Source organism: Galeopterus variegatus, unplaced genomic scaffold (assembly GCF_000696425.1).
Source record: "Galeopterus variegatus unplaced genomic scaffold, G_variegatus-3.0.2 Scaffold816, whole genome shotgun sequence".
NCBI lineage: Eukaryota > Metazoa > Chordata > Mammalia > Dermoptera > Cynocephalidae > Galeopterus > Galeopterus variegatus.
In genome coordinates this window covers 286095-302427 of record NW_007726927.1, presented here as the reverse complement: position 1 = coordinate 302427, position 16333 = coordinate 286095, and the positions used below count along the sequence as shown (strand labels likewise).

The following is a 16333-nucleotide window of genomic DNA, read 5'->3' as shown; positions in this document are numbered from 1 at the left end:
AACTTATAGCAGTTCTACAAAAGTAAGAATATCTGTGTGTGAAGTTATGTTTTATGCATCTAATTATTAATAATAAAAAAGAAATTTTAATCATTTGTGCTAAGGGAAAGACTATCTTGTCCTCAGATACTCTATTAAAATTATGCAGTTATTGTCATAGAAAGAGGCTATAAAGACTATGTAGCTAAAAAGTGTAGAAAACAAGTACTGTAGAAATGGTCAGGCATGGGCTGGCCCCGTGGCGCACTGGAGAGTGCGCCGCTTGGGAGTGCGGCGGTGCTCCCGCCGAGGGTTCGGATCCCATGTGGAGACCAGTTCCCGCTCACTGGCTGAGCGCGGTGCGGGTGCAACACTGAGGGTTGTGGTCCCGTTGCCAGTCCCCGGTACGGGCGCGACACCGAGGGTTGTGATCCCGTTACCGGTCAGTAAAAAAAGACAAAAAGGAAAAAAAAAAAAAGAAAGAAATGGTCAGGCAGGTCATTAAGAGACATTATGAGATTTTTCTAAATTTTGTAATGTTTAACATATCTAACAGCTTTTAAAATTTGTAGTTTATTGGGATTTCTTTTCTCATTTGAAGTAAATACTCATAATCGTAATGATTTTGTATTCATATTTTTATATTATTTTTCTTAAATCTCCCCCATCCCCCTGCCTCCCATCAAACGGGTAAGCGTTAGGCCCCACAAAACCTGGACCTGTCCCCGACTAAATGACACTGCATTTCTGAGACTCATTTCAGGTGCGTCTTGCTGCCTGCCCATCCCTCCTACCCCCCCACCGCTCCCAATAAGGTTGTATTTCTCCTTGACGTTTTTTGTCATTCTCACTTAGCAAGAAAATCTCCTATTTAATCCCAGCCAACTTGTTTTCCCATGTATTAAACTCCTGTAAAATCAGCAGCAGCGATGTTTGCGACACCTGGTAGGCAAAATACTAGTAACATATTAAATTAGGTCTGACCAAAAGTTCATCTACGACTAATTGTTCACTCCATTCTTTATTAGGGCAGAGAGGCCTTTAAAAGGAATTAGCCAGACTCCTTTCTCATTTCAGGTATTGGGTTCAGCTTTTTGCTCAACCATTTTATTTTTAATCAAAAGGAAGTTCTGATTAGTAAGGTTGAAAGCTTTTGAAAAAAAACAACAAACCTGGACTGGGTTGTACAAACTTACATGGATTTTCAAGGTAATGGTGGGGGAAAGTACCGACTATAACTAAACAGCTGGCATGTGACAGTATTAGCTAGACATTTTACAAACATTTTCTAGTCTGATTTTTTTCCTGCACAGAACTGAATTACTCATGTATAGACTAGTGACGATCTTACCCTCTGAGCTGAGCTGTAAGTCCCTCTTATTTTCTTTTTTCCCTTCTTCCTTTGTTCCTACTCCCTTTCTCCTGCTCCCATTGACACCAACTTTAATGTGTGTAAGTTGAGGCTTTAAATATGCATATATTTTTGTGAAACATGTAGTTTTGTTTTGTATGTGTATGTGATACTAATATTGTTTCCTACTTTTCTCGCTCTGTTTTTGAGATCTGTCAATAGATACTGCAAATATTTTCTTTCATTCTGTTAACTGTCACCAACTTTGCTGAATGAGATTAATTTTGGTACAGTCAAATCCATCAAAATTTTGTCATGTGGTTTATACATTTTCAGCCTTGTGGAAGAAACCTCTCCCCACCTAGAACTCACAGTGATGACTCCTGCATTTTTGTTAGTTAGTGTCCGGCTACTGTGGTGGCTAATGTCACACATCCTGCCAATGTCGCCAATTGTCTGGCTCTTAATCCTGTGCATGATGCCAATTGTAAAGCTAGGCAACCACGCCAGTTGTCAGGCTCTTTTACCTGCCAGTAATCCTGCACCAGCTGGGCCGATTGTTGAGCTAGGGCTGGTTCTGGAGCTCCCAGACCCCTCAAGGCCATTCACATACTGGGTCACAAACCGTTCACATGCCAGGCTGGGTCACCAGACCCCTTCATGCAGGTCTATGAGCTAGGTAACTGGCCAAAAGGTCCTTGGAAGCAGTAGGTTGGAAAGCATGGCTGCGCGGGGCGGACGTCCAAGGCAGAAGACTGCCCACCTGCTTCACCAGCTCACAGGCGCGTGTGCTCTCTCTCTCTCTTTCTCCCCCCCCATCTCTAAAGAACACAAGAATAGCAACAAAACTACTAAGTCCACCCCCTCCAGCCCCCCAATTTGCTTACAAAGGATGCTGAACCACACCCCAATGGACCCTAGGCAAGGGCCCTGACCAAACTATTGTATTTTTCCAACAGTTAGGTTTCAGTTTTTTTTTCTTTTACACCAGGCTTCTGTCTTTGTATATGAGATAAGGTAGCAAATCCAGCTTTGTTTTCTCCAAATGATGATCCAGTTCTTCTCATATCATTTCCTAAATAGCTGTCTTTTCCCCCATTAATGTTCGTCACTATGTCTTATGTATCAAGATCCCCCTATTACACAGGAGTGTATTTCTTTTTTTTTTTTTCCTTTTTGTCTTTTTTACTGACCGGTAACAGGATCGCAACCCTCGGTGTCACACCCGTGCCGGGGACTGGCAACAGGATCGCAACCCTCGGTGTTGCGCCCGCACCACACTCAGCCAGTGAGCGGGAACCGGTTTCCACATGGGATCCGAACCCTCGGCGGGAGGGCCGCCATGCTCCCAAGCAGCGCACTCTCCAGTGCGCTACCGGGCCGGCCCCACAGGAGTGTATTTCTGACTTGTCTCTTCAGTTCCATTGGTCTATTTGCCTCTACTTACTCTAGTGTATTACTGAAACAAAATCACAGATATATGGAACCTGAATAAAATACTACTAAGTAACTCTTAGGTTAAAAGAAATCATAAGACAAATAAAATACTCAGGGCTGAGCAACAACCCCATCTCAGGACCCTTGCTATCTTAAATGGCATCTCTGTTTGAATCACAAAGAGGCATCTGCTGTGGGCGACAGCAGCCCTGAGGGCCTGTGAGGAGTGAGCTAAAGGTCCCTTTGTGCAAAGAAACAGCATTTCTTCCTTTCTGCAGAAAGCCTCCATGCACCCCCTCCTCCAGGCTTGATCAGTGAGCAAAATGCATTACTCTAGTGACTACTCAGCCTGGGTGCCAAAATTTAGGAGACCAAATTAAAGCAGAAGTTGGAAAGAAATTTATAACTTTAAATACGTTTTACAAAAAACAAGGGAGACTGAAAACAAATGAGTTAGGCAATTATCTCAAGAAATTTTAAAACTGTAGCAACAATGCAAACTGAAACAAGACAGAAGGAAATAATAAAGACAGAAATTATTGGAATTAGATACTAACAAACTAATACAAAGCACTCCAGAATATTAATTACCAAAACGTATTTGGCAGTTTGAAAAAAAAATGGGAAGACAGACTTCTGGCAAGGCTGATCAAGAAAAGAAAAAAGACGACATGAACACAGAAATATGTATTAAAAAAAGGAAAACAACTATAGACCTGGAGATGAAAAGAATTTTAAAATGCTATTACAACTAAGTATTTTCTGACAAATATTGTAACTTAGATGAGCTGGATATATCTCTAGAAAAATATAAAGGACAATTGGTGTGTTGGGAAAATATAAGAAAATGGTCAGGACCCCTCAGATGTTCAGAATCTTGCTGAGCATTTGCTGTGATCAGGTTGTGTGTGGGTGGAGTTAGTGCACCTGCATGGTGTGTCGCCACCTTGGCTGGAGTTTACTGTCTCGGGCAGCCACCACCGCACACAGCCATGCTTTCCAACCTACAGCTTCCAAGGACCTTTTGGCCAGTTACCTGGTTCATAGACCAGTGTGTGAGGGGTCTGGTGACCCAGCCTGACCTATGAAGGGCTTGTGACCCAGTCTGGACTGGGCTTGACGGGTCTGTGAGCTCCAGACCCAGCCGTAGCTCGGCAATTGGCAGTCAGTGCAGGATTACGGGCAGGTAAAAAGAGCCTGACAATTGGGGATGTCAGCAAGATTCCAACATTAGCCACCGCAGAGCGCTACATGGTGGAAGGAGAAATAGAATGTTTAAGTAGAGTAATGATTATTTAAAATCCTCAAAAGGTAGTCAAAGACCTCCTCTGTCCAGGATGTGACCCAGGCAGTTTTTCAGAGGAATTTTATTAAACTTTCAAAGAAGAATCTCTATCGTTTATTAAATGTTCCAGAAAATTGAAAAAGAGTGAAAGTTGCCAGAATCAGTTGTGACTGACTATATAAAGAGATAATGGCCAAACCTTATATGAAAATAGAACTCTGACCCACAATCTGTAACAACTAGCGCAGGAAACTAACCCACTATGTATAGTAACCAACCTAGAAAACCAGTCTGCTATCTATAAACCAGACTTGTAGGAATTCAGACCACTATCTCTAGCGAACAGTCCAGGAAGCCAAACAATAACCCATGTAACAATTGGTCCAGAATAGCCAAGACTTGATTAATAATTAACAGCATCCCTAATTTTTGTCCCTCCTTCCAATTTAGGACCAACCAGAGAAAGCTAAATATATATTCCTAACCAATCACATAGAATGCCCTGCCTAGTTAGCCTCCCACAAATTTCCCAAGATGACAGCTTCCAATCAGGGCATTGCTGAAGTCTTTGAGTTTGTGCCAAAATGCAAGTGATGGTGACTGAATCCCTTGCTGTAACTAGATCTGAATAAAACGCCTTTGCCTATCCTCATCTGGTTGGTTTTTCTTCATTTCCACACAGTTTAGAAAGCTAGTGAAACCTTGATCAGGCAATTATAAGCCCATTTCATTTGTTTTCATAGATACAAAATCCTAAATAAAACATCAGCTAACCAAATTTTACGTTTTATTAATATACACCTATTTATACATGCTGTGTATAAGTAGGCTTTATGTAAGAAATGCATGGATAGTTCCACATTATAAAAATCTGTCACTGTCATTTACTGTATTAATGGTCTAAAGGGGAAAAATCATAAGAGTATCTAAATAGATGAAGAAAGAGCATTTGTTAAAGTTCAGTACCTATTTACATTAAAAACACTCAGAAAACTAGAAAAAAAAGAAACCTCTTTAACCAGATAAAGGCTGTATGCCCCAAACCCTATAACAGAAATTATGCTTATTGGACAAATTTTAGACACATTTCCATAAAGATTATGAAAAGACAAGGATGCAGAAAGATGCTGCTAATGCTTTGCATGGAGTTGCATAATTTAGCCAATACCATAAAAAAAAGAGAAAAGCATAAAAAATATGAGGATTGAGGGGAAAAATTAAATAGTTATTTCTGTAGTTATTGCAGGTATTAAAACAACAACAACAAAGGAATAGCATCATCAGTCAATGTAATATAAATAAGTAAACAGCTCAGCCTGTTTGCCAGATAGAAGATGATATTATAAAATCAACAGCGTTCCTCTGTTCCAGAAACTAGAAAATATAATAGAAATAAAGAGGGAAGAGGAAGTCCACTCCAAACAGTTGTGGGACCTGGGACAGGAATACAAATGAAGATTACATCTGTATTAGTCTGTTTTCTATTACTTGTAGCAGAATGCCTAAAACTGGTAATTTATAAAGAAAATTAAATTTATTTCTTATAGTTTTGGAGGCTGGGAAGTCTAAGGTCCAGGGAACAGATCTGGTGAGGACTTTCTTCTTGGTGAAAAGTCTGCACGGTCCTATGATGACCAGAGTATCACATGGTGAGCATGGCCAGAGAGCTGTCATGTGTTCTCACCTTATAAAGCCACCACCCCACATCCATGATGACCCACCAAACCATTAGCCCATTAATCCATGAATGGATTGATCCATTCATGAGAACAGAGTCCTCATGATCTAATCGCCTCTCAAAGGCCCCACCTTTCAAATACCATAGTCTGATTTCCCACCCTCTTAACACTGTTACAATGGGGATCAAGTTTCCAACACATGAACTTTTGGGAGACCCGTTCAACCCATGGCAACATCATGTATTTAAATGGCTAAAAATTTTAATCAAAGCTAGCTGTTTAAAATAAACTATAAAATAAGAGTAAATTTAGTAATAATATCTACCAGCAAGCTTACCAATTGCTTGTCTCATTACATCACCATCTGAAAGAGGAGACCGGGGCTGTTTCTTTCTGCCACTATGCCAATTGGCAAATGAGTAGGTCAGGTTCCCTGGAGATACATTGAGATAGATGTTTGCATGCAGGTGGTTTAATGGGGAATAATGTCTGTAGTAAGGGAGTCTTGCATGAGGGTGAGGGAAACAGGATTGAGCAAAGGGAGAAGGTAATTTTGGGGAAAAATTAAATATTATTAGATGTTTTAATAAAAATAAAACCATTTACAATTCTAGTATTTCATATCTTTCTAGTTGCCAATGTAAAAATTCAATATTATGCATGTTATGTTTGGCCTTACGTGTTTTTTTCTTTTTCTAATTCTCAGCAGTTTGATTACGATGTGTGGGGATTTCTTTGGGTTTGTTTTTTGGGGGTTTGCTGAGCTTCTCGAATCTATAGGCTTTTGTCTTTCAACAAATTTGGGGAGTTTTCAGACATTATTTCTTTAAATATTTTTTCAGTCCTGCATTGTCTTCTCTTTTTTTTTTTAACTCCAATGACATAAATGTTAGATCTTTTTTATTGTGCCAGAAGTCCCAGGCTGTGTTCATTTTTTTCAATCTATTTTCCCTCTGCTGTTTAGATTGGATAATTTGCATAGTTTACTGTCTATCTTCAAGTTTACTGATTCTTTCTTCTGTAATCTCTATCCTATTATTGAGCCCATCCAGTAAGTTTTTTATTTTGGATATTGTATTTTTCAGTTCTAAAATTTCCTTTTATATCTTCTATTTCTTTGCTGAGATTCTCTAGTTTTCCATTTATTGCAAGGTTGCTCATAATTACTTTTAGAAGAATTTTTATGATACTGTAGTTACTTTAAAATTTTTATCAGATAATTCCAACATTTCTGTCACTTGGGTGTTAGTATCTGTTGATTTCTTTTCTCATGCAAGATGAGATTTTCCTCATTCTTATTATGCCAAGTAATTTTGGATTGTACCTTAGAAATTCTGTGTATTATGTTATGAGACTCTGGGTCCTGTTTAAATCTTCTATTTCAGCAGGCAATCCACCTGTTTAGATTTAGAACACACATCCTGGCCCACTTTTGTAGGCTGTGGTTTGAATGTTAATTTAGTTTTTGAACTTTTGCACTGCTCTTCCGGTCAGCTACACTGTGCACTGCTCAGAGGCCAATCTGAAACCTGGGTGGTATTCCACACTGCAGTTCAATTCTCAAAGCTTTTTCAGTGTCAATTCTAGTCAGTTTGATGCTTGGGTCACTCAGAGATGAGCCTGGGACTTCAGATTTAGATTTAAAGCATCTCTGTTCCCTCCTTTCCATAATCCTCTCCCAACTGTCTACTTGAAAGGGGGAAGAGAAGCTGCCCTTTGGGGCTTAGTGCTGGGCAGGCATTGTCCACAGGGCTCCATCCCAGTCTTCGGACACTGGGTTTGGTGGCGAGGAGGGAGTTCTGCCTCTCTTATGTTTATTTAATGCGAACAGCAGTAGCCAGGACTCCTCCCACTGTCTCTGCTGCCACTGCGCAGTGGAAAGGGGAAGGGGAGCCACTTCTTTGTTGATGCTCACTTTGTGCAGAGTGGGGACTGTTGATTGGGCTCCATCCCACAGACTGTGCAGCATGGGGGCAATGGGAGGGCGAGCGTCTTTTATGGTGTTTACCCGGAGTACAGCAGGTATGGTCAAAAGCTGTCCAGCTTGCCAGCCATCCTCTTCCTGGTCCTTTGTTGAGACAGAGTGGGTTTTTCTTGGTCTTTTTTTTTTGGTCTGTACCTGGAGTGGTTTCAGTTGTTTGTAGGCTGCTCTAGTTCCCAGATCAGCATATAAAGGAGGGGGGAAATGCCCCAGGAACTTGCTGCTAGGTTGTCCCTAAAGTCCTAAGTTTTCTACCCAGTCTACCATCTTTTCTTCACTTTTCAGAGTCTATTGATAGTTGTGTTATATGTTTTACTCCAGACTTTTTAGTCGTAATTAGCAGGAGGAATAGCGTGGAATGCATTTATTCACACCATGGCTGGAATCAGATGCACTTTTCATAGGGCTTTGATTAATCCTATTATGTCTTTAAACATACTGATTTTATAGTTTTCTGGCAGTTCTACCGTATGAATATCTTGTGTTGTGCTCTTTGCTATGTCTGCTGGCTCTTGCTCATAATGAATGTTTCCTTACATGTGTTGTTAGTGTGATCTGTGAACTTAAATCAAAGTAAGACTTTCTCTGTAAAAACCTCTGTGTTGGGCCGGCCCGGTGGCGCACTCGGTAGAGTGCAGCGCTTGGGAACGCAGCGGCGCTCCCGCCGAGGGTTCGGATCTCATATAGAGACCGGTCTGCTCACTGGTTGAGCGCGGTGTGGGCGTGACACTGAGGGTTGCGATCCCGTTACCGGTCACGAAAAAAGACAAAAAGGAAAAAAAAAAACCTCTGTGTCACGGGTTAAGAATAAGCGGGTCTTCAACAAGTTCATGGAAAGATTCACATTATCTTTTAATTCTATCTTTCCATGAATTTTTTGAAGTGGATGTTCTTCTACAAGTGATTTGTGTTTGCTTATGTCCAGGCATTTGTGTAGAAGGTCTCAGTTTCAACTCTTCCTCTCACCCAAAGCCAGGCCTTGTCATCTCTGTCCCTGTGTGCCTGCTAAAACCAACCCATTGCACAGAACAAAAACCACAAAAACCTGAAGTATAAATCCAATTAAGTATGTGTAAGACGTACATCAAATCTATAAAACACCGATGAAAGAAGTCAAAGAAGACTTAAGTAAATTGAGTAATATACCATGTTCTTAGACTGGAAGATTCAATTGTTAAGATGTCAATTCTCTCAAATTTATTTATAGATTCAATATAATCCCAATCAAAATCCCAGCAGGGATTTTTTTTTTTTTTTGAGAGACTGATAAGCTGATTCTAAAATTTAAATGGAAAGCAAAGGAATTAGAACAGCCAAAATTTTTAAAAAATTGGAAAATTTGTGTTAACTGATTTCAAGACTACCTGTGAAGCCACAGTAACCAAAATAGTGCAGTCTTGATGAAAGGATAGTCATGCAAATTAATGGAGCACAAAAGAGAGCCCAGAAATTGACCCAAATATATGTGGTATATTGGTCCATTCCATTCCTTTTGCTTATAACAAAATACCTGAAATTGGGTAATGTGTAAAGAAATGAAATTTATTTCTTACGGTTTTGGAGGCTGGGAAGTCCGAAGTCAATATTACTCATCTGGTGAGGGCCTTCTTGGTAGGTGGTAACTCTTCACAGCAATGCAGGTGTCACATGGTGAGTGGCTTGAGTGAGAGAGAGACTAACCTCCTCACTAGCTCTCGTTCAAAGCCATCAGCACTACACTACCAATCCATTCACAAGGGCATAGTCCTCACAATCTAATCACCTCTCCAAGGCCCTATCTTTCAATTACCATAATAGGATTTCCCACCCTCAACACTGTTACAGTGGGGATCAAGTTTCTAATATGAGAACCTCTGGGGTACACGTTCAACCCATATCATATGGTTAATTGATTTTTTGGCAATGGTACAAAAGCAATTTAATGGAGAAAGAAAAGTCTTTTCAGTAAACGGTGCTAGAACAATTGGACATACATATTACCTACACAAAGATTAACCCCAAATGGATCATAGATCCACATATAAAGCCTAACACTACAAAGCCTTTAGAAGGGAAAAAATAGGAGAAAATCTTTGTGACCTTGGGTTAGGCAAATATTTCTTAGATAGAACAGAAAAAGTATAATTCATAAAAGAAAAAAATGATAAATTAAACTTCATCAAAATTAAAAACCTCTCTTGTTTAAGAGACACTATTAAGAGAATGAAAAGATAAACCACATATTGGGAAAAACTAGTAATGAAACAGGACTTATGTCCAGAATATAAATTCAGTAATAAGAAAACATACAACCCAGTATAAAATGGGCAAAAGATCTGAAAAGACATTCCACCAAAGAAGAAAATATGAATGGCAAATAAGCACATGGGAAGATGCTCATCATAAGTCATGAGGGAAATACGAAATAAAACCACAACAAGGTACTGCTCTATCTATTAGGTTGGATAAAACGAAGCAAAGCATTTGACAATACCTACTGCTGGTGAGATTGTGGTGTAGCTTGGGACTCTCGTACATTGTTGGTGGAAATGCAAAATGAAACAGCTACTCTAGAAAAGAGTATGGCAATTTATTAAAGGGACAAACATTCACTCACTTGACACACAATCTGGCACTCTTAAGCACTTACCCAACAGAAAGAAACACAGAAACAAAAATAGTGACTTTATTCATAGTTGCCTCAAATTGGAAACAATCCAAATATCTTTCAACTGGTGAACGTGTTAACACATTATGGGACATCCCTATTCAATAATTATAAGGCACAAGCAATTAATACATGTAACATGGATGAATCTCAAATACACACTGCTAAGCAATAGAAGCCAGACTGAAAAAGGCTACATACATACATACCCAAGGCAAAAGTACAGGGAAACAAAATAGACCTGGAGGTGGGGATTGACTACAAAAGAACGTGAGGGAATTTTAGGGAGGAATGGAATAGTTCTATGTCTTGATTTTGATGATTCTATGACTGTGTTTGTCAAAATTCACTGGAATGTACACTAAAAAGAATAGTTTTATGTAAACTACACAATATACCAGACATTTAAAAAGTTATATCAATCCTCTTGTTTATGGAAATCAGCAAATTTCCCCCCTCCTTCACTCTTTGGGGAGTTCTGGCTGCACAACCATTGAAGCATTAGCAGTATTTTCCTGGGTAAGGGAGGGACGAGTGAGGCCTGGCATGGTGGGGGAGGGCATCCCAGAAGATGGCTCAGTGTGGGTAAAGGCAAGCACGTGTGGCTTGGATTTTGAGAGGAGGCAACAAGATGACCTGGAGGCCACCCAGACCAGAGACCTGCGTAATCATTAAGAGAGCAGGTCTGGAGTTAGAGCGCCCGAATTTGAAGCTGGTTCTTCCACTTCCTATTTTGACTTTGGGTAAATTACTTAACCTGTCTGTGCCTCGATTTACATCTGTAAAAAGAAAATGATAATCGTTACATGCCCTACAGTTTTGAGAATTAAACGAATACCTGCCAATTGCTTAGAGCAGTGCAGAGCATATAGTGAGTACTCAATTAAGGTAAACTATTAGTGCCCTTTTGCTCATTCAACACACCTTCCCTGGCCCACTTTGTGCCTGGCCCTGGGAGTGGACGATGAATCTGGAATAGAATCATATTAGGACAATCTGAGTTCCAGTGAGGGAAGGAGACAGTTGAGCAAACTGAAGATGCAGAGCGATAAGTGCTAATAATCAGGAGAAATGCAAGAGTTACAGGGCCACAGAAAAGTTAAGGAGACTATCTCTGTGGAGAGACAGTGAGTGGAATTCACCCAAGAACAGCCCCAAGGAGAGGTGACTTTTGAGTGGGGTTTTGAAAGATGAGTAGGAATTTGGTGAGTATCTCGCTGAATGCCTTGTGCACCCATCAGTCTCTGAGCCTGGAAAATGTTTGAAGTTTCTTGGGAAAAAAAGAAAGAGAAAAACAAAAAAGTCAATGATTATAATAAATGAGGCTTTAAAGGAGGCAGGGTTGAATTAAGAACCAGGTTCAGGTGCAGTGAGGGCTGTGGAAGGATTGTAAACAGAGGGGCAGTAACATGGTCAGATCTTGGCCTAGGCTGGTGGGGGAGGAGGACAGGAGTGACAGAGTGAGGGCACTTCTGTCCTAGTCCCAGCAAGAAACAAAGAGGCCTGAGCTGGGCAGGGCAATGGCCATAGACTAGAGAGGACAGACTCAGGAGAGCTTCCAGAGGTGGCCAGTTGGATGTGACAGGGTGAGAGATTAGTGCCAGAGCTAGAGTAGAACTCACATTGACCTATTCTTTCATACACTGTCTAAGGATGCCTTCTCTGCAGTGGTGCTGAGGACACAAATGTGAACAAGTCCCAGCCCAGCCACGGGGTTCTCATTCTGGTGGGGAAGAGTCTTGGACAGTAGTGATCTCAGGAAGGGGAGGGTCAAGTGTGTTGCGTGAGAAGTAGGCACTGAAGATGATGTGGGAGAAGCTGGTTTGAATGTGTGGGTGGGATTTTAGTTTAGTTGACGGGTTCCATGAGCACAGACTTGGAGGCATGTGATTGACAGGCAACCTGTTGGACTTTGCAGCCAGAGATGAGATATGATCTGGAGCAGACTGGCAAGGCTGGAAAGTCCTCAAGATCCTTCTCTCCCAGAATTTCTTTCTTTCTTTGTTTTGGATTTATAGCTTTGCCATTTATTTTTTAAAATCTTATTCAAAATATTAAATAATACAATTTCAGATATGAAAAAAATTACTGCAATAAAACAGTTCCTGTGTATTTCCATTGTGTTTCCCTTCCTTATTAGGACAGTACATTGTCCACCAAGAGAAAGGATAGGCGGCACTGCTTCTCCTGTCTCTACATAGAGCACATGCCCACTGGCTCACCCGGGCCTTGGTTAATGTATTTTGGGGGTTATGTTTTCTAAAAAGTTGTAGTGACACTTGACAGTCAACCATGGTTCAAATTACATATTTACATACTGATCAAATCTTTATGATAGAAAGACAGTCTAAAATGAAATACGAATAATTTCCAGTTGCTATAACAAAAACAAAGAAAATAAAACAAGTAAGGGGGAAAGTCACATATGTCCTTTATGTATTCAAACAACTTCATTCAGGTATAATTTTAATTTGAAAGACCTAGGTACAATATTACTTACATGATATGGCCCGTAAGATTCATTCAAACTTACTATAAGATAATAAACAAAGTGAACAAATCTGATATAATTTAAAACTCTGCCCATGGCTTGAAACCTTGGAGGACCCATGCTACAATCAATCGCTAACTAAAAGCAATTGTACATGTATTTAATATTTTACCAGTTTCTACCTTTAATTCAGTAATTCAAACCAAAAATATGCTACCTCTGTAACATTTTATCTATGGTCCACTGCAAACTGTAGAGTCTCTATTGCCGGAATTTTTAGACACAGTTAATGTGTTACCTAAAATTATAGTCAGATTGAGCAATATCATTACCTTAAATTATGTTTAAATGATCTAAAAATATCCAAAGCAGTTTTCATGGAAGAAAAAAATGTTACTTAAATGCAAAGCATTATCACATATATCCTTATACATTATTAGGACCATATGAAATATATGCCTAAAAAATAGTATTTGGATGGCAGAGAGTGAATCTAAGTCAGCAGTACCAGATATGTTAGAATTTAGATACAAGTTTGGGATATTTTAAACATAGCATCATTAATACTTCCAGAAGGAATATAATAAATCTAAAACAATAAAAACAGCATAAATATAAGGTAATGCTTAACTCACATTTTGGACACCTGACTGAATTCAGCTCTAAAAATATAGATAAAAAATTATATACTCCTTGTTTGTGACACTTAATTTACAAAGCACCAAATTGCCTTGAAATTTCCAAAGTAAAAAAAAAATAATTTGGAAATTATTTGCTTAATTTCCAAAGTCAAGCAAATAAAGTTACATAATAAGCAAACTCTAATCTCAGTACTTCAAAAAATATAATCATTGGTAATCTTCAAAGAAGGCATTGCCTCATTTACATTCTGGTCTAGATGATGATAATCCACTGTCTTAGAATAAAGGCCATCATGCCATTTCCTGCTTTGAACCAGGAGGAAAATCTTCCTTTTTGTTGTGTTATGTAAATAACAGTGTTATATAAAGCAAAACTAATAAGATGAAAAAGAAATGGCTGTTTTCCTCTTCTATGTTTAACGATGGGCTCTTAAAAGATTTCATTGACTGTTCAGTTTCTATGTAACCCCTGTTTTCTTCCAAGGTCTCATCAGACTCGTCGTCCCTAGGGTTTGTGGTCCAGTCACAGTCTGGTTCTCCATAATCTCCATTGTCCAGAGTGTCTCTGGCTGTAGATGGAGAACTATTCAGTGTGAGATCCTCCTCCTCTATGCTGGGACCGTCATTGTTGTCAGCTCTTGGGACAGGGAAGTGGTAGGTGAGGTTTTAGGGGCTGCAGATGCTCCACTTTTCTCTGTAGCTATGGGAGGGAGAGTGCTACTGATTTGGAAATAGAAGGTTTGGTTTTCCTGTGTTGCAGCGTTCCTATCTGGAGTCGCAACATCTGAGCTGAGTACAGTTCGGCTTGGTGAATCAGTCTGTAGTGCAGCACTGGACACGGCAGTGGACGCAGGCAGGAGCGCCAGGGCCAGCGACTGCACCAGCCACCCAGGGGCCTGGGTGCCTGGCCTGAGCAGCAGCTTCGCTTGCACGGCCCCCTCACCCTCTCCAGGGCAGCAGTGGCCATAACGGGACTCCTCTCCCAGGATTCTTTAGTGGCCAAATCCTTGGGCTGATGGCGTTCCTGAGTCTTGAGTAAAGGAAGAAACATGAGCGCATTCAATGTGTACAATACGAAAGGGACATGACCTAGGAGCCTGAAAATCCAGCTTCTGTCTTCTGAAGTCTGAGCACTCAGTGTCCTGTAGGGAATGCAAACCCAGGATGTATGAGCAGAAGCTCTGGAAGAAACCATCTAGATTCGGTGAGAACTGACCTCCTCTACCCCAGGCCCCACAAAGTGCCAAAAGGTCATTATTTAATAATAATTCTAACTTATAGCATGTGTCATTATAATTTGGGAGTCACTCTCTCTACATACAGCCCCATTACCAACTACTGTGACTGTGACGTGCTCAGATAATAGGAAATGGAAACAGGTTTGGTTTATGCATGTTAAAGTGAGTGTACCCCAGAACAGCAATTCACTGCTGAGTTTCGTGCATACACATTTGTCACTCTGGTCTCTACTAGTTTAACTTAAACGTCTACATGTATATATATTTGCCACTATCTCAACACATTGTTAAAAAAATTAATTAGGAGGCCATTATGCTGAGACAGCTCCTGCCCCTTGGGTTCCTGTGTGAGCAAACCAAAACCCAAGTCAGAGACAACGGTCAGAGCCTAGGAAAACGAAACTTAAGCTTGGTCAATCAGAAGCCGCCAGCTAATCTCTAACTATGGACTTTCCACTTTAACCAATCCAATATTTTCATTGTTTTGCTTCCAAGAACACCTTATGAAAGTCTTCCCCTCACACTCCCTCAGTGGAGCCCAACTGCTTGCAGTCTGGTGCCGCCCGATCCACGAATTGCCATTTGCTCAAATAAACTCTTTAAAATTTTAATGTGTCTAAGTTTATCTTCTAACACCTTCCTTCCCTGAGCAGAGGCATTTCTTTCCTTGAATTCACATTAGAATTGAAAACTTGCCCACACTGAGACTCCTCCTAATCCCACTTTCTTCTACCTGACAGCACTTAAAATATTGGACAATGATTATGTATTGTCTTTTGGGGGGGCCAAACATCCTTATCTCAACCATCCCTCAGGGAATTGTTTCTCATGAAATCTACATTTGACACCTCCCTCATCATTCACCTGGGCAGAATCCAGCTTGTAACATAACTCCTTCTAGAAGGATGGGTCTTATTTTGAACTCAGCAAGTGTCATGTCATCCATGAGAAATATAGTGAGGATCACAGGCAGTCATCTGGACTAATCCAAGCCAACATTCCATTAGGACTTAACATCACATGCAATCACATATAGCTTGCAGTCGGCAACCTTGGTATAAAAGCGGAGAAGTTCCCTGGAAAAGGCTGATGGCAAGTTCTCCCAAGGCTGAATTCAGCCTTTTCCCAACTGCCTTCCACTCTCCAGGCTGTGAAGGTGAGTCGTGTGGTAAGTGCTGGCCAGACATTATTTCATGTTTTGCTAAGATGAATCCAGGTTGGAGGAACCTGCTGAGATTTAACAAGCCATTGTCCTAATTGCAGTTATTTTAGGGGGAGTGTGGGGGAAGGGGGGAAGTTATTACATTTTGCCTTAAACAAAAGAACTCCAAATCCCTATCAGAAAATGACTCGTCATTCCTGTGATGCTGCAGGCTGCAGTGTCTGCGGACATGGCTACTAAAGGCTTGCAATTTACTATCCCATTCCCGACTCTCCACTCTCCAACCTATAACTCCTGATATTTTAACCTAGTCAAACATTTAAAGTATTATTCATGTTTTTTAATACAAAACAATGAAAATTATTTTTCGAAGCAGATAGGGGTCATAAACAACAAAAAATATTTCAAGAATGTACTAGGTGAGTTTGTAGGTTTGCACTGG

General features: G+C 40.3%; 1 pseudogene; it reads right to left on the bottom strand.

The window, feature by feature from the left end:
• Positions 1 to 13685: 13685 nt before the first annotated feature.
• LOC103590431 lies at positions 13686 to 14458 on the bottom strand (annotated as a pseudogene).
• Positions 14459 to 16333: the final 1875 nt, after the last annotated feature.